Source organism: Pelodiscus sinensis, chromosome 6, assembly GCF_049634645.1.
Source record: "Pelodiscus sinensis isolate JC-2024 chromosome 6, ASM4963464v1, whole genome shotgun sequence".
Lineage (NCBI taxonomy): Eukaryota > Metazoa > Chordata > Testudines > Trionychidae > Pelodiscus > Pelodiscus sinensis.
In genome coordinates this window covers 1,517,620-1,536,083 of record NC_134716.1, presented here as the reverse complement: position 1 = coordinate 1,536,083, position 18,464 = coordinate 1,517,620, and the positions used below count along the sequence as shown (strand labels likewise).

The following is an 18,464-nucleotide window of genomic DNA, read 5'->3' as shown; positions in this document are numbered from 1 at the left end:
GCAGGAGCACTGCTCTGCATGGTTCCGAAGGCTGGGGGGAAAGGGGGAAGGGCCCGGGGGGGGGGGGGGGGGGGGATGGCGGCAAGCGATGTGCTCTTCCACCTTAGGCTCTGCTCTTTCTGGGGGCGTAGAGCCAGGCCCCCGCCACACCTAATCCCAGGGCCCACAGTGGCTATCAGCCCTATTGATACAAGGAATTAAATCAATAGCGAATTCCTGTGGTCATGAACCGGTGCGGTGCTGAACTCAGACCAAGATCTCAACTAAGACACAGTCCAAATGATGACAAGTCTAAGAACCATTGCTCTAGATTAGTGTTTCTTAAACAGTGTTCTGTGGCACACCGGTGCGCCGCAAGGCAGTCAGAGGTGTGCCACAGACAACAACAGAATTCAAAACCGCCACCCTTAAAGGGGAAGCCGACCTTTATTTTCTCAATAACTTCCCCCGACTCTTTTTTCCCCCCAATAACTTCCCCCCCCAACACTTTTTCCCCCGACTTTTTTTTTTTTTTTTTTTTTTTTGGCTCAACAAAAAATCCTCGGTGGTCCTCATTAAAAAAAAAATTGTTTGGTGTTCCTTGGTCTTAAAAAGTTTAAGAAACACAGCTTTAGATATACTGTGTGTTCTCTGTTGCTAACTTCAACGTTCTGTCATGCCTGGGCTTAAATGCTATCAACTCTTAATATTCCTATTTCTTAAAAAAGGAATGAGTAGTCCTGGACTAGAAAACGCGTTAAACTGAGAGACTCCAAGAGCTCAAACCATTTAGTTTACCAAAGAGAAGATTAAGGGGTGACTTGATTACAGTCTATAAGCACCAGAACAAATATTTTAAAATGGCCTCATCAGACAAGTAGAGAACAGTATCACATGATCCAAAGCCTATAAGTTAAAGCTAAACAAATTCAGACTAGAAACGGGGCTCACATTTTTAATGGTGAGAGTATTTAATCATTGGAACATTTTACAAGAGGCTGTGATGGATTCTCCACTGCTGACAATTTAAAACCAGGATTAGATTTTTTTCTAAAATGAATTATTGTGGAGGAGGTTCTATGGACCTAGCTAAACACTAGAGCAGATTAGATGATGCAGGGGCCTGTCTGGACTGTGGCTCTATGAATAAAGGCAGAGCTGGGCAAAAACTTTGTAATCAATATTTTTAGTTAGCAAAAGAACAGATTCTTTGAATTCAGGTTGATTTCACCAGATTGTTTTGGTTAAAAAAAAACAACAACAACAACATAAAAAGAAATCCCCCAAAATGAAAAAAAAATGTTTTGAACATGGGAAAACAAAAACATATGGACTTTTCAATTCAAAACAATTTTCTTTCAAAATTTAATATTATTTTTATTTAAATTGTTTATAAATATTTTTAAATGCTCTATTCTGTTGGACAGTTTGACATGCAGAAAATTTAAAAAATGTCAGGTTTTTTGGTTCAAACAACAATGGTGGGGTTGTTTGTTTGTTTGTTTTGAGGGCGGGACTTGTCAGCAAATCGGAGAATCAGGTATTCTTTCAGCTCTCCTTGATAGCTCCATCATAGCTGGTTGTGACCTTGAAGGCACCAACGGCCTGATCCAAAGCCCAGAGAAATCAATGGGAAGACTTCCATTGACTTCATTTGCTTTGGACTCCAACAGGCCACCATATTCAAGTGTGAGCATTCCATAACAGACATAACTGAAAAGGCAACAGTGGATTTGCAGTAAGACCGGAGATAATGAAATGGAATAATGAAGCAGGGGCAAACAGAAACAAAGAACCACTATGTATATGGGCTGAATATTTATGGCATTGCAATCCAACTGTCCTGATATCCAGCTCTTAATGAAGCGATGAAACCAGAATCAGAGGTGGAGATGAAATGATCAGCCTCTTTGTGCCATGGAGCTGTGCTAGGTCAGGCACTCAAGGTGCTGATCTGACACCTGAATTTCCATGCACTTGACAGTGCTGATGTGTGTTTGATTACAATCGATTATCTAGTTGTGCCACAGAGTAGAGATTCTGCATAACCTGAGAGGCGTGTTTCAGCAGAGAAAACATCAGCCGTAGAGCTGTCGCTGCATTCCTGCTGAGCCTGGGGAAGCGGCACTCTGTTCTCCGCACAATAGCAATGTGCAGAATCCAAGCTTTGATCTTCACAAAACAGGAAGACTGAGGTTTTTAAAGCCACCTAGGAGATTTAGAGGCACAATTTCCACTGAAACTACTTGGAGTTTGTGGCCTAACTCCCTTAATCCTAGCCCCAGATTCTAACCCTTAAATGCCAAAGCATCTTTCGGACTATGATCCCCACATATGGGCCGCTCTGCTGCTGGAGTCTGCAGAGAGCCTGACACCGTATCTCATCTTCCCTGCTATTGCTGCAGCATTGGAAAAGGCTCCATGAGTGCTGACAACGGATGCTAGTGTAACCCAGTTGCCAATGGTTTTGTCATTATGTTGTGCAGGAAGCAGGGGTCTATGCTACAGTGCTGCACTAAAGCTCCCACGATGGCTAGCACTGAGAGAGTCAGCTGGGTCTTGAGTGATAGTGAGACATTTTCCTGCAATTGGCAGACATGGCCCACAAGAGCATGAAGATAACTCTGCTCGGCCTTGGGAGGACAAAGTTTAATATAAAGGTTGCCAGTTTTGTATACTCAGGCAGGGGAACACGATCCTGTCTCTTTAAATGGGAGCTGCTGTAAGAACAGGAAACCATCTTTCAGATTTGGTACTCCTAAAGGAATTCTGCCCCGCTGCACAGGCACAGAATTTATGTCCCTGCAGATTTATTTACTGCCCCACAGAAAAAATAACGTTCAGCTGGAGAAGCAAAGAGACAGATAAGACCAAAAACCAGATTAAAAAGTGTTTTGCACCACTTTACCTAACTCTCCATTTACAATGGCTTCAGTGCGACTGTACAGCTTTAGCGCTAGTCATGGGTCTTGCTATGGTTGGCAGTATACAAACAGAACAAAAAGGTAGCCCCTGTCGTACAGCTTGCAACCTAAATGCCTCAGGGTTTTGGGGGGGTATTTATCTTCCTTTGTTTAAATAGTTGTAAATATTTTAAAAATCAAAGTTCTGGAACCATTTTTAAAATGTGTTAACTGTCGCTACAAAGGTTTGCAATTTGCAGCTGGACTTTACAAAGTGCTTTTATCTCCGACTCCTTCAACCCAGAAACTTGCCTTTGGAAAAAATGTCTTTTCCTTCCCCCTAACACAAGAAATATCACTTTGGTGCCTGCACAATTTTTGGTCTAGTGTGGAATTTGTATAATGTGCCAGTGTGGCTTTGAATTTCAGAAGGGATTGTTAGTACCTGGCCAGAGTACATTTGTTTTAATTAATATTGTTTTAAAAGGGCATACATTGTGGGCCAGCATGGGTTTAAAAGTTTTGTTGGGTCTAGCTGGCTTCTTTTATTTGGTTTCTTTGTTTTGGTTTTTGCCTCCCCTCCCTCACTCTCTTTGTTTAAAAAAGGGAAATGTTTCCATTTGCCTGCAGGCTTTTTCATTTTAAAAGAGAAACTGATAATTGCCAGCATGTTTGCTCAAATTGACATCTGGAAGAGCAGACTGATAGAAAGCGCAATAGACTGCTTAGCAAGAAGCTGGCATATTATATCATGTCTGAGTCTGAAGCCTGAGACATGGAATTCACCCTCTTGTGGGGGAAAAAGGCAGCTAATTTGCACACTAATCTGCATACCTTCTTCCCCCCTCTTCTCTGCATTGACTTCAAATGTAGTTATGCATGCTTAGTAACTTTGAGAATCATGCCTTAAAGGTGAAATCCTGCCCTCTGAAGTCTACTGCAAAACTCCCATTGACTTCCCTAAGGCCAGAATTTAACCATGGGTTTCTAAATTCAAGCACCTGGAAATCGGCTACTTTTGAACATCATGGCCTGAATGAATTCCTCTGCTCCTTTTATCACCATGCTGCTGCTGGGTAGGGGGGTACCAAGGACTCAGGGTCTGGCCTGAGCATAGACACTCAAAACTCTGCTGCTAGACTCCCTCCCACTGCCCCACACATTGTAATAACAAGGGTTAAACCCTGAGCTATCCACACTGGGGAGAGCTGTGCCATCTCTCTGGACCAAGAAGAATCTCTGCTCAGCCTCTCCAGGGCTGTGCTTCCATCTCTGGAGCCAGCAGCCCATGGGAGCCATGGGGTTTGGATGTGGAGAAGCAGGTTAGAAGGGCTTCTGGAAGACGCTGCAGCCTGGTCAATAGGAACTGTAGACCCTGTCCAGCAGTCAAAGCCCATTTGCTCAGGCTCAGCTGCTGTCCCAGGCTCTGGGTTTTGGCCTTTGTGCATCAGTGTACTGTTTCCCCCCTTTACACAACTAACACAAGGTGGCAAAAACACATAAGCACAGTTGGTACCAAATATTGACGTTCAGTAAACACACACAGGCATGAAAGGCCTAGCTACACATACCCAGGGCTCTGGCCGGCTTCTGGCAGCTTTCAATGCCTAGCACGCAACGAGCACCACAACAGCACGCACAACCCACTTAAAGGGACACCCCCCATTTCTATCTGCTGCAGTGAGGCTGTTCTGTTTGCTTCCTTTCACAGATGGTTCTGCTCTTGAAGCTGAACTGCCTGGAAATGCCAAGAGCTAGGCCACAGTCCTGTTGATTTTGCTCTGTATTTCAGAGCTACCTCCGATAGGTATTGCGAGGCACAGAAATACAAAGGGCTGGTTCTTGGCCACTTCAAATCAGGGCAACTCCACTGATTTACACCTGCCAGGGATCTGACCCTTGCTGTGCAGAGCGCATGGGGGCTCTTTGAACAAGGCCTGACAGGAGGGAATTGTTTAGGATTACTATTATTACTGCTGTTTGTCAGCCCAAGAAAAGGAAGAGCGAGAGAAGTCTTGGCAGGAGACGGCTACAGATCCCTGCTTCTAGCTGAGTCACTGCTGCGGCAGCCCAGCATCTGCCTCCATAGTACCTCTGGGTGGCAGAAACCTATTACGTAATTAGGCAATCGCAGCCGCTCGGTACCTATTAGAGCCTTTGGTTTCTGGGAAGGAGAAGCTGCTCTGCAGACCATTTGTGTCTCTGCTCAGCCATGTCTGGGCTCAGGGCGCAGGGAGGACTTGGAGCGGTGGCCTGCTCAGAATAAGGGGGAGTACTTAACAGGCCCACAGGGTCCCCTCTGAGCCATGTGTCAGGTAAATATCTCCAGATTCCTAGAGCTAAGGGCTGCCAGGAAGGAGAAACAAGCAAGGTGATGTTTCCAGGCAACAGCCTGTGAACTCGAAAGCAATAGGCTGTTAGCCTTTCCACTCAGCTGTACACATCAATCAAGCCAGCCTCCCAGGAGCGGAGGGGCCGTGGGCTGCCAAAATACATTCAGCACTTTTTCTAACACAATATTTACCTGCTAAAATGTCACCTTCCTCTTTGAGCCCAGGCCCTGAACATCCCAAGTTTTGCTTCTCCGTGGGCAAAGCTAGAAATGGTCTGGAGGCAGGAGGATTTCTCCAGCCACAGACAAGCTGCCCTCCAAGGGAGCCCTGCTGGCTCTTACACGCACGCAGCTCAAGTGACTGTGACAGGATGAAAGGATGTTCCTTGTCTTCAGAACACTACACTAGAAACAATCACTTGGTTAAAACTAAGATTTCATTAAGGAACAAGGCCTGGCTGGAGATCAGTCACATTCAGTCAGAGCTGAGCTGAACTTGTTCACTAGAGAAGTTTAGAAAATAAAACATGTCTTATTTCCTGGAATGCTCTTCAGTTTTGCCACTAACTACCATTTTTATCCTTGAGCCTCTCATTGAAGTCTCTGGAAATCACAGACAAAGGCTATTGCTCCTTGTATTGTGAAGTCATCCTCTGAAACCCAAACTCCAAACCAGATTTCAGTAAAACTTTGAGCTTTGAAGAATAAGGAATGCTTTGTAAAAACACTCTGATTTCTTCAAAATAAACGGTTCATTATCTTTTAACATTTCTTTCACTGGAGAAAGGGGAGAAAATGAGAAAGTGAGGTTCTCTAATAAAAATGAAACCGTATTTTTAACCATTAAAAATGTCATATTTCTCCATTTTGAAAGTCTTCATTTCAAACTGAAAAGAAAACATTTTTTATTCTGACAGGATTTTGACTCTAAAAATTCTTAATACATCTCTTTTGATAAATTTTTGTCAAAACAATTTTCCAGTGGAAAATGCTACTTTAACTAAACTCTTTAAAAAAAAACCTATCAGTTTCAATGAAATTCCATTAAAAAACTGGAAACATTTTGGAAATGTTGAAACATCTAGTTTTGACAATTTGAAAACAAAAATTTCAGTTTTTCATTTTGAAATTTACTTTTTTATATAAAAATTAAAATATGTGAAATGGCCAGAAACCAAATGAAACATTCTGAATGTATCAAACTAAACTATTTCAAATATACCCCCATTGATTTTTTTTCAGAATAGCATGATGTGAAAAATTTCAGAATTTTGTCCAGATTTGGGCAGAAAAAATGTCAGATTCTCAAAATTTATTACAGGATGGAATATCCCTTTTCCAAATAGCTTGAACTCTGACTTAATTGTTTTACAGAAATTCTCAGGCTCTCAATATCTTGTGCTATTTCAGAACAAAATGAATTCAATATTTAGAAAAAAGTTCTCAAATTTCTATTTATTTTTCATCTCGTCAGCGAAATTACTTTAAATTTAAATCACTGCAAATTCAAAGTTTCACTTATTTAAATAAATCAGTTTGTTGACTCTTCTCCTCTGTGGACTCTCTTAATTCAATTTAAAGATGGATTATATCAATACAACTGAACTCAATAAGGAATCAAGTTAAACTAAATTGATATACTGATTTAACCAAAATCCAAATAAACCACATTAAATTAACAGTGTCCACACAGAGTTTTGCACCAGTTTAATTAAATCATTTCAAAATTAGATTTTTATTTATAGTCAAGGCCCCTGTTCTTTCTCACTGTGTTAAGAGATTTCATTGCACATGGTTCTTAAAGCAAAACCTTCAGTACAGAATCAGCCATTTTATATTTTTTCTTAGAAATAATTTTTTTCCTGTTTATGAATTTTCCATAAACAGAGTGTGAAATTCTCACATTTGTTGTTACTTGAAATTATATATAAACTAATTTGGAGATCAGTTCTTAGTCTACATTTTGATCAGATTGCAAAGATCACCACGAAATGTACAATTTACACTATCACATACATAATTAACTTCTGCAACTTATTCAGCAGTAATTTATGTAATTCAATGGATCGAGCAAGAAGAACTTTCACTTGTAGAATGTACTGTGTTGAGGAGTTACTCAAGACATCCAATCAAAATAAAGAAATAATACCATGTGACCCATGTAACTACCCAATACAGAGCAAAATGTGGTCATTAAAACTGAATTCAATATGCACTGCCAGCATGTATTCAAGCACTGGAGGTAAACATTCTGGTTTAGCAAGTAATCATGATAGTCAAGTCTGAGCACTTGAATATTTATGGAAAGTGAATACAAAAGGGTTGAATATCTGGTTGGATCAAAATTCTCTTTAGAAATTTCCATGACCATTTGTAGGGGGGCGGGTTTCTATTCACCCAGCTCCAGAAATTTGCAATGTTAAGGACCGACAGGTGAGAAAGGCCTTGTTTACCCTAGAAAAGGTATAACAGCTATTGTGGCAAATCCTTCTAATCCGGTCATCTGAAGAAGTGGGCTCTGCCCACGAAAGCTCATGATCCCATCTACATGTTTTGTTATAAAGTGCTACCAGACTATTTGTTGTTTTCTTCTAATGTAGATGCAGCTTGTACCAGTGGTGCATTTGCCAGAATAAAAATGGTGCAAGCAAACCCACAACCCTGATGGGCATTACTATCCCAATAAAATGTGTAATGTAGATTTGGCCTTGAGGGGCAGCTTAAAAGGGACACATGCCGTTTGAAATCTAGTCAGTGTTAAAGAAATGAGTTTACAGTAGTTTCAGCTATTGCACCTGCTGTTCACTGCCTTGCCACATTTTGAGGTTTCCTCATCATATTTTAATATGCAATGCTTTTCCCTACTCTGCTGTCTGAAATGCTTTTTTTTTTTTTTTTTTTTTTTTTTTAAAGAGGAACAAACTGACCATAAAGGAGTGAAACTAGCTGTACACAAAATGCTGCCGAATATGCAGTGAGGGATCCAAAACAGATTGTTTTGGTTCAGGCTATTCTTGTTCTAGTACAATAATTGTAGGTGTTATATTGCATGTGAAACCGAACTGTAATTTTTTTTAAAAAGTGGTAGTCTCTCTGAAAGATCTGTATGGCCATCAGACAGGACAGGATTCACTGACAGCTGCAGGGTAAAAGCATTGCTGCAGCATATAGTTGAGCTTTTTATCACTGTCCTTACTCTATTGTAGTAGGCTTTGGGATTGTTTCTCTGCTTGGGTCGGTTATGTCCTTTGTGCCAATTCAAAGTGGGTGCACTATGTTAAAGTTCCAATTTGGTAGCATTTGCACTAGGCCAACATTTGTGTAAAATGAGGCTGTGAGGTGCAGGGTAATGGAGAATTTAGCCTTATTTTTCTAGGAGTAGTACCAAGAGCAAGGTAAACTTGTAACTCTTGTTATGACTCTGAGCTTTGCTGGATGCTCCTGTTTTGTTTCTAGGACTGAGGCTTGCCGGAAATGTATGTTAACCGGACGACCCCACCGACTGGATGGCTGCTATGTGCTGCCTCAGTGAGGTACCACTCAGAGTTCGTGACAACCACCAGGCAATTGCTGCAGACTCTGTAAGAGTTAAGCTAGGCACTAACAAGGGTGAGAAACAGGGTTAACACTAACTTCCTGTCATATTTTCCTGTCTCAAAGATACCGAGTACAGTTTTGCCATACTGTTCTAAGACACTTCACAGCACCTGCAGTAGAGATGCAGACAGATGCCTGTTTCGAAATTAAATTACAGCTGGGTAAACAGAGAACAGTTCTTTGGCTAAAATGTTCCTGAATTTGACTTCACATGGATTTTGTCCTTTCCAGATACTTCTCCAGCCCCCATTCTGTAATATCTGACAGCCTCACAACCTTTAACATATTCACCCTCACCCTTTGAAGGCAGGGAAAGTATCCCATTGGATAGGTGGAAACTGAGGCATGGAGCAACTCAGTTGACTTGCCCAAGGACAAACAGGAAATATGTTGCAGAGCAGAGCTTGGACCCAAGCCATGGGCTGGCGCTCTAACTACTAGACCATGCGGCTTGTAGAGCCATCCTGTTTAAAGCCAGAAGAGACCACAGTTAATTTACTCTGACTCCTGATACATCATAGGCCACTCAGCCCCACCCAGTCATTGTTATATTGGCCCAATAACCTGGACTAGACCAATGCATTACAACAGACAACTGGAGACTAAACAATTTTACTGCAAAATATCAGGAGTCTGACGATGGTTCTCAGTGAAGTATGCCAATGACAGAGAAAGTGGATGATGGCCAGGGCATTCTCTGTAGGAACACCACAAAACTGAAACGCTGAGTTCCACCTGGCCCAGATCTGCCAATTGGCCTGCCACACCCCATAAACACATCTTCTTCAGCAGGGCTGCTGATGTGCGCAAATTTGAGGGCCACTGGGAAATTTGGTCTCTTCTGGGTGCTGCCTGGGAATGCGATCTCATATGTTGCAGCACGCTGCGCACTGTTTCGATTTGCATCAACAGTGTTTGTTTGAGGTGCATCAGGGGTTCACAAAGGCACTAGGTGCAGTCATCTACATTTAGATAGATACAAAACCTGTGGGGGGGAACTGCACAAGTGAGTGTCGAACCTGTAAGAGGAAGAGAGAGATGGACATTGGACTGGACATTGGTGTTTCATCTCTGCCAATGAGGGTTTGTTTACATGGCAAAAAATAACCCATGCAGCTGCGAGTCTCAAAACCCAGGTCAACTGACTTGGGCTCATCATATAGGGCTAAAAGTAGCAGTGTTGACATCCTTGCTCGCACTGGAGCTTGGGCTCTGAAACTTGGAAAAAAAGAGATGCAAAGGAAGCAAAAAAGGCACTTTCGAGGCACTCCTATCAGAGGGTATGTCTACACTACCCTCCTAATTCGAAATAGGAGGGTAATGTAGGCATACCGCAATTGCAAATGAAGCCCGGGATTTGAATTTCCCGGGCTTCATTTGCATAAAGCCGGCCGGCGCCATTTTTAAATGCCGGCAGTTCGAACCCCGTGCCGCGCGGCTACACGCGGCACGGAGTAGCTAGTTCGGATTAGGCTTCTAATCCGAACTAGCTGTACTCCTCGTGGAATGAGGAGTACAGCTAGTTCGGATTAGGAAGCCTAATCCGAACTAGCTACTCCGTGCCGCGTGTAGCCACGCGGCACGGGGTTCGAACTGCCGGCATTTAAAAATGGCGCCGGCCGGCTTTATGCAAATGAAGCCCGGGAAATTCAAATCCCGGGCTTCATTTGCAATTGCGGTATGCCTACATTACCCTCCTATTTCGAATTAGGAGGGTAGTGTAGACATACCCAGAGAGTCCTGGATAAAGAGCATCTGCAGCAGGTATTGCGAGCAATGTGCACAGGGTGGAGCTAAACAGGTTCTAGCATTTCTCCTCTGGTGATGGGAAAGAAGTGTTTTTTAAAGTCAATGTTTTTGGTTCAAAAAGATAATATCCTTTTTAAAATAATCAGGCCCCTGATCTCAGCTTCTTACACTTCAGTGCCCTCATTTACCTATGACCACAATATCCTGCTTCAAAAGCAGAACACGTCAGCTTCTTGCTGTGGGCCATGGTTTTCCTGTTGCTTTGGCTGAAGAGAAGGCTGTTTTTACAAACCGTGCTCGATGCTGTGTTCTGCGCCGAGGAGCCCTAAAGATGATTTCATATTGCCCCATATGTGGAAAGCCAGTTTACTTCGGTAAGTTGCTTCTATTAGAAGCTATTGCCTTTTTTTGTATGGTTCTTTCACTGGTAAATGAAGTCAGGCACTTCCTATTCTACTTCTTTTACATTTGCCGTTAGTGACCCTCCATTCATACAGGTATGGAATGGGACAGCATTAGCTGGAGATCGAATCCATCTCAATCAATTAAAATTAGGTTCAGTGATTGCACCTGCTTCTCATTCCCTATTCCAGTTTTTGTACTTGTTTTTAAAATCACATTTTCCTGTTTTTTAAACTGTTTTTCCCCCCCTGTTGCTGCATGAAACTGGAGAAACTGACTTAACCCTCTGGTTTTACCAGGGTAGCAGCACTACACTAAGAGCAGAAAGTGAATAAACTGAACAAAAACAGAGCGAGACACTTTCTCTAATCTCTTTCAGTTATGGTAATCTTAGATGATACTTTTAATAATGAAAGGGAAAGCATTTTCTAACAGAAGTATGAATTTTAAAGTGATGTTCTATAAATCTCCAAAGTCTGTCTCTTTGTCCAACAGAAGTTAGTGTGATCAAATGTTACCTCCCTCATCTAATCTCTCTGTATTTAAATATAATCAGTTCCGAGTGATGCAGATGTCTAGATCGAAAACTTCAAGATCAGGCCTCCAAAATGAAATGAGATTAATATGAGATTAATATGAATTTCCCTCCCCATAGGCTATGAAATTTTTTGGCAATTGACAGGGAACATTTTCTTAACTTGTTTCAAAAAGTACTATAAAATGTGTTAACGGCTTGTATTAAGGAAATGACAAAGTAAAACTGCAAAGCAGGTTTTGGAACCTAAAAGTGGTTGGTAGTTTCTCAGCTCACACTTGCAATGATGCAATATTTGCTTTTTTCATTTAGACAGACTGTAACAGTTGGATCAGCTAGCTAGCCTCTTTCCTTCCCTATGCTGGAAAGTTCTTGCAAATAAATCAGCAAGTTGACAAAGGTCTGCTAAGTAGATGGCACAGTCCTGGTTCAACCAGAGCTGCCAGCAAAGTCCACTGGGCATTGTGAGTGTGTAAGGAAGCCAGGGTCAAACCCTAATTCTGTCTTTATACTCTTACAAATTAGGTGGGAGTTCATCTGATCACGTTCCAACCTGGTTTGATAGATACATTTTCTTACGGTGTCAGTGAAGGTCCTTTGTATTGTCCTAGAATGCACAGTGAAAACAATACACACTTCAACATAGGGGGATACTAAGAACACATGGTGAAGCTGTTACCCACACAGAGTTGTCAACTCATTGTTTTACCTCGAGTCTCTTGGTATTTAGTGTTTTTCTTAAATCCCTAGTTCCTGGAATCCTTTGATAATGTGTAAATCTAACCTTCACTGAGCAAGTTTCTAGTGCACATGACTTCAGAAAATGCCCTTTGAATGCTATCTTTAAAGACTCAAAAATCAGAAAGCAAATATAAAGACCTCCAATTTATTATTTTATCAAACCTCAGGGTTTTAGGGCCCTGACTCCTGGTTTTGGAATGTTTGGGGTTGAGAATAGTATAAAATTCTTTATCTAAACCATAGCTAGCTAGAGCTAAGTAAAGTTAGAAGCTCATAGGCCCTTTTATTACCTCTTGGCTTCACATGAATTAGGACTGCTTGCAGTGTACAAATTATACACGTGACAGAAACGAGAACGGGTCAATGCTGAAAAAAAAAGGACAGCAGAAAGGTTTGCTCACTTCGTAAGTTAGCAGTTGTCTCAAGGGATTTATAGGATGAACGCTGGTTTTTAATTTTTTTTTAATCACCAGCTATCCTGCAGTGCATGCATGCAGTGCGTTGGGCCATGGGACTGGTTTACCAGAAGCTCAGTACTTAAAAGGGGTGCAGGAGACGGGGTGCATATTGATGGGGTGCTCACAAATCCATGCTTATGGGACATGAGGTGGCACTGGAAAGAATTGGGAATTATGATGAAGATTCACTCAGCTTCCCAGGAGGAGGCTGGAACTCAGAAGAGTCCATTGTGTTCCATTTTAGGATAGTCCAGTAAAATCCAACAGCAGCTTCTTCCCAGCTGTTCTCACTTCTGTGTCCTGTAGTTAAATGACCCAAGCTGCCCAGCAAAGACCTGTATAGCAGGGTGAGATCCTCTTTGCTCATAGCAGAGGTCCGTTGGGTGACCAAAGGGTAACCCTGCCCCACAAGCCGTGTTACACGTGTGAGCAGAGTTTGAGAAAAATTAATGGACCTAGATGGTGATAGACCCTAGAAGGGGGGTTGCCATGTCCACAACATTGCCATCATATCACCACCTTTTGGAAGCCCCGGGTGCTCCAGGGGGGCGGGTAGAGGAGGCAGAGCTGGGGGGAGGGGAAGCAGTGTTTGTGGTAAGAACATCCCCTTTTTTCTATGCCACGAGGAGCACCATAAGCCGTTCCGAGTGACCACAGGGCTGGTGACAGACTTTGCCGGGCGCTGGGCAATGTGGGGAGGGGGGAGGAGGGAGGGTCTTGCCTGGGGATGATGTGCCCATTGGTGAGCCAAGTGGGTGGCTACAGGGCCTGAGATTTCTGGCCTGCAGAACAAATGCATATGGTCTCCATGCAGACAGCAGTGACCTCGGGCACCTGTGAGCAATTTGGGGGCAAGTCCCCTCTCACTTTTGCAGCGGTTGTTTGGGGGGACAAATCACAAAGACCCCTGCTATTAAATAATAAAAGCCGAGATCCCGAGTGGGCATCCTGTGTGTTAGGGTATGTCTAAACTACCACCCTAGTTCGAACTAGGGTGGTTAATGGAGTCAATCGAAGTTGCAAATGAAGCCCAGGATTTAAATATCCCAGGCTTCATTTGCATCTTGCCGGGCGCCGCCATTTTTAAATCCCCGGTAGTTCGGACTCCGTTCCACGAGGAGTAACGGTAGTTCGAATTAGAAAGCCTAATTCGAACTATCTACTCCATGCCGCGTGTAGCCGCGGGCACGGAGTCCGAACTACCGGGGATTTAAAAATGGCGGCGCCCGGCAAAATGCAAATGAAGCCTGGGATATTTAAATCCTGGGCTTCATTTGCAACTTCGATTGACTCCATTAACCACCCTAGTTCGAACTAGGGTGGTAGTGTAGACATACCCTCAGAGTGGGGAAATCCAGGAGGAGCATGATCTGGCCCGTTGCTCTCATTGCAGCATTTCCCCTTGAGACACATCATGAAAACTTTGTCTGGAAAAATGCACTTTCCTGAGGTTTCCATTAACTATGCCATCAGCATGTGTGCACATATTGGATATTATACCTACATACATACTCCATACCCTTCAGGAATGGGAGTTAAAGGCAGGAGAACAGCTCAGTGAGTTCTCAGGAAAAAGGTTTTACAAGAATACTGTAAGTCATATTAAAAGGAGTTATTAGACAGCTGGGAAATTCAGGGTAAGGTTAAAAGAAAGAGAAACTAAATATTTTAAGCATGGAATGCACAATTCAGGCACCAAACAACCTTAACTCTGCCCCTGCTGGAAGTAAGGATGAATGTCATTGTGAGGAATGGAATGTGCAACTGTGGGTGGTCGTGAAGTGGAAATAAGAGGGCGTTTGCTGTGGATGTGAGCGTGTTTGGGTAGCAAGATGTGTAGAGAGAGACTGAGGGGGAGGTAAATGCCAAACTACAGGTTGGACCTGACCAGTCCCAAAAGGGGGAGTTTGCTGGACCAGGGGAGACCGGCCCCTCCACCAGGCTCCCCTGGCCCTGGGTCACCAGGCTCCCAGCTCTTTAGCCAGCCCCAGGACTTCTGGGTCTCCACTGGCCCAAAGCTGCCAGATTACGCTGCCCTGGGACCCCCAAGGCTTGGCTGCTCCAAAGTCGCCGGGGCTCTATGGCCGGTCATGGGCCACCAGGGCTCTTCTTCCCTGGGCCACTGGCACTCCGTAACTCTGAAGCTGCCCTGGGCACCAGGACTCCATTGCCCCGAGCCAGGGCTCTCTGGTCCAGCAACATCCATGGTCCTGCCAGACCATGGATGTTGCTGGACCAGAAAGGTTCAAGCTGTGATGATTTCCTTGATTTTTAGTACTCATGTTAATAGGAAATGACCTAGAGCTAATTAATTCTACTTGAAGGAAGTTTATAATGGGGGAATATATAGCTTCCTAGCATTATGCAAAATTTATACAAGGCCTCTTAGGCAAAGGAACACTTTCATTGTAGCAAATTAATTCCTCTGTTACTTGCTTAAGAATGTGTCACTCACTGTATTATTGGAAACGTGGCTTGCTACACAGAGCCAGTCTTATTTCAACAGCTTCATTATTTTCCTTTTTAAAAAATGTTTTGATGGAGGATTTAAAACGTCATGGTTTAGTGCACAGGAACTGCGTGATTTTATAGAAGCTCCTCTTTGTTAGCAGCTAATGTATTTCCTTAAGTGGTTACAATAGTGTGTTTCATTATTGCCTTAACAAACAGCATACTTCAGCCCCTGTATCCACTGTACGTCCTGAGTTTCATGGATTTATAATTCAATCATTTAAAATCACATCAGGCTTAAACTTTATAAAGAGATTGTTAGTCTAGATTGGTTTTTGTTATAAATAAGATGCAAATTGGGCAGATTATGTAGTTTTAAAGAAATTATTTGCATTAGATGTTCTCAGGAAGCATAACTTTCAGCCAATAAATGGGTTAAGAGTAAAAGATTTGTACAGTCCTGTTTGTGAGCTAATATACTTTGATATTTTGAAATGGGTGTTTGCAACTTTGATTTCTGAAAAACCATAGATCATATTGCATTTCTATTGTGCTTTTATTATTTATAGTACTATTAGACTATCTGCACTTACAAATTGCACCAGTTTAACTTGAAAGAAGTTATAAAATGATTGATTTAAATCAATCATCCTCAGACTTTTTACTTCATGCCCTTCTTACCTCTATCCCGCCTCCTTTCAGAGCCAGGGCCAGGAGTGGGACTGCAGCTCCAAGAATGGGGGACATGGAAGGAATAAGGTGGACAAGAGCTGGTACCAAACTTGGTGGGGGGGGAGAGGTGGGGCTAAGAGTGGAGCCAACGCTGGCTTTCAGAGCCAGGAATGAAATGGGGCACGCCCTCCCCATCCCCTGTGGAGTTTGGTCGGGGCCCCACTACACTCTCCTCCCCTCGGTGGGGAAAGAATGGGTTAGGAACTATTTAGAAAAGCTAAACATACACAAATCCATGGGCCTGGATTTAATGCGTCCGAGGGTGCTGAGGGAGTTGGCAAATGTCATTGCAGAGCCTTTGGCCATTATCTTTGAAAACTCGTGGAGATCGGGAGAGATCTCGGATGACTGGAGAAAGGCAAATGCAGTGCCCATCTTTAAAAAAGGGAAGAAGGACGATCCAGGGACCTACAGACCAGTCAGCTTTACCTCAGCCCCCAAAAAATCATGGAGGGGATCCGCAAGGAATCCATTTTGAAGACTTGGAAGAGGTGAAAGTGATCAGGAATAGCCAACATGGATTCACGAAGGGCAAGTCATGCCCGACCAATCTGATTAGCTTCCATGATGAGGTAACTGGCTCTGTGGACATGGGGAAGTCAGAGGATGTGATGTACTTGACTTTAGCAAAGCTTTTGATATGGTCTCCCACAATCTTCTTGCCAGTAAATTAAGGAAGTATGGATTGGATAAATGGACTGTAAGGAGGATAGAAAGCTGGCTAGATTGTTGGGCCCAACGGGTAGTGATCAACGGCTCGATGTCAGGATGGTGGTCGGTTTCAAGCAGAGTGCCCCCAGGGTCGGTTCTAGGGCCGGTTTTGTTCAACATCTTTATTAGTGAACTGAATAAGGGTATGGATTGCACCCTGAGCAAGTTTGCGGATGACACTAAGCTAGGCGGAGAGGTAGATATGCTGGAGGGCAGGGAGAGGGTCCAAGACCTAGACAGATTAGAGGATTGGGCCAAAAGAAATCTGATGAGGTTCAACAAGGACAAGTATAAAGTCCTGCACTTGGGACGGAAGAATCCCAGGCAGTGTTACAGGCTGGGGACTGACTAGCTAAGTAGCGGTTCGGCAGAAAAGGACCTGGGGATTACAGTGGATGAAAAGCTGGATATGAGTCAACAGTGTGCCCTTGTAGCCAAGAAGGTGCATGGCATATTAGGTTGCATTAGGAAGAGAATTGCCAGCAGATTTAGAGATGTCATTATTCCCCTTTATTCGGCTCTGGTGAGGTCACATCTGGAGTACTGTGTCCAGTTCTGGGCCCCCCACTATAGAAAGGATGTGGACGCATTGGAGAGGGTCCAGCGGAGGGCAACCAAAATGATGAGGGGGCTGGAGCACATGACCTATGAGGAGAGGCTGAGGGAGTTGGGTCTATTTAGTCTGCGGAAGAGAAGAGTGAGGGGGGATTTGATAGCAGCCTTCAACTTCCTGAAGGGATGTTCCAAAGAGGCTGGAGAGAGGCTGTTCTCAGTAGTGACGGATGCAGAACGAGGAGCAATGGGCTCAAGTTGAAGTGGGGGAGGTCTAGGTTGGATATTAGGAAAAACTATTTCCCTAGGCGGGTGGGGAAGCACTGGAATGGGCAGATGACCATTTTGCGGGGCCCAGGGCAGCACAATTTTGCGGGGCCCCCCTTTGCCACGGCGCATGCGCAAGGCTTTTTGAAGCACGGGGCCCGGGACGGCTGCCCCGCTCGCCCTGCCCAATATCCGCCCCTGGGAATGGGTTCCCTAAGGAGGAGGTGGAATCTCCATCCTGAGAAGTTTTTAAGTCCCGGCTTGACAAAGCCCTGGCTGGGTTGATTGAGTTGGGGATGGTCCTGCTTTGGGCAGGGGGCTGGACTCGATGACTCCTGAGGTCTCTGCCAGCCCTAGGATTCTATTCTGTGATGCCTCCCGGCTTCAGAGCCGTGCATCAGCGTGTGAGGGCTTCATGTTGTTGGGCTCCTGAATTGAAGAGCAGAACACGTTAGCTTCTGCCGTCTCCCCATACTTTGGAGGTTTGCCCTTGCACTCTGGCCAGCTGCTCATTTGGCTCCTGTTTTTGCCAGGCCCATGATTTACATTTCCTATGCGAATCAGGTTAGTCTGCCAGGTGACTCAAAAGGCTTCCGTGGTCTGTGCACTGTTCCTCTTGTAGAGAAGAAACAGGACTTACCCAGAGTGACAGTCAGAGCAGAGCAGGCTGCTGGCTACAGACCCACCCTGTTGCTCTCCCAGCGTTCTCACTCTCAGACTAAGCAACACATGTTAGCACATGCCTGCCCAGAAGTACACAGGCCCACTGGTAGTCACTGAGCATGTGAGCACTCCCAGAGTTAAGCACGTGCGTAAGTACCTTTCTGAATGGAAGCCTTGTGCTCCCTAGTTCTGGCCTGGGCCAAAGAGATTGTTCTTTAAGCTCCAATTTGATGTCTTCTCCAGGACTCGAGGGGACGTGGCCCATGTGACCTTTATTTGGATTTCAGGCACTGCCAGCATGGTTAGAGAACAGGCACTCACAGAATTACCAGTTCCGTGGAAGGGGATCTCAGAGATGTAAACATCCCTGCCAGCCACAGCAACTTGGTGAG

The 18,464-nt window shown here is 44.0% G+C and overlaps 1 protein-coding gene and 1 long non-coding RNA gene across 4 annotated transcripts in view; one reads left to right on the top strand and one right to left on the bottom strand.

Moving 5' to 3' along the window:
• The window catches only part of LOC112545670 (uncharacterized), a 144,834-nt gene that overhangs the window by 58,160 nt on the left and 68,210 nt on the right, over positions 1-18,464 (bottom strand). The window lies entirely within an intron of this gene.
• LOC102448085 (cysteine-rich protein 1-like) overlaps positions 10,724-18,464 on the top strand; it is a 34,771-nt gene continuing 27,030 nt past the window's right edge. The window contains exon 1 of one of the 3 annotated variants that reach the window (XR_012904565.1): positions 10,724-10,934. The gene's annotated coding sequence lies outside the window, so the exon portion shown is untranslated. The remainder of the gene's footprint in view (positions 10,935-18,464) is intronic. The other 2 variants (XM_025184305.2, XM_075931280.1) reach the window with 2 other exon arrangements.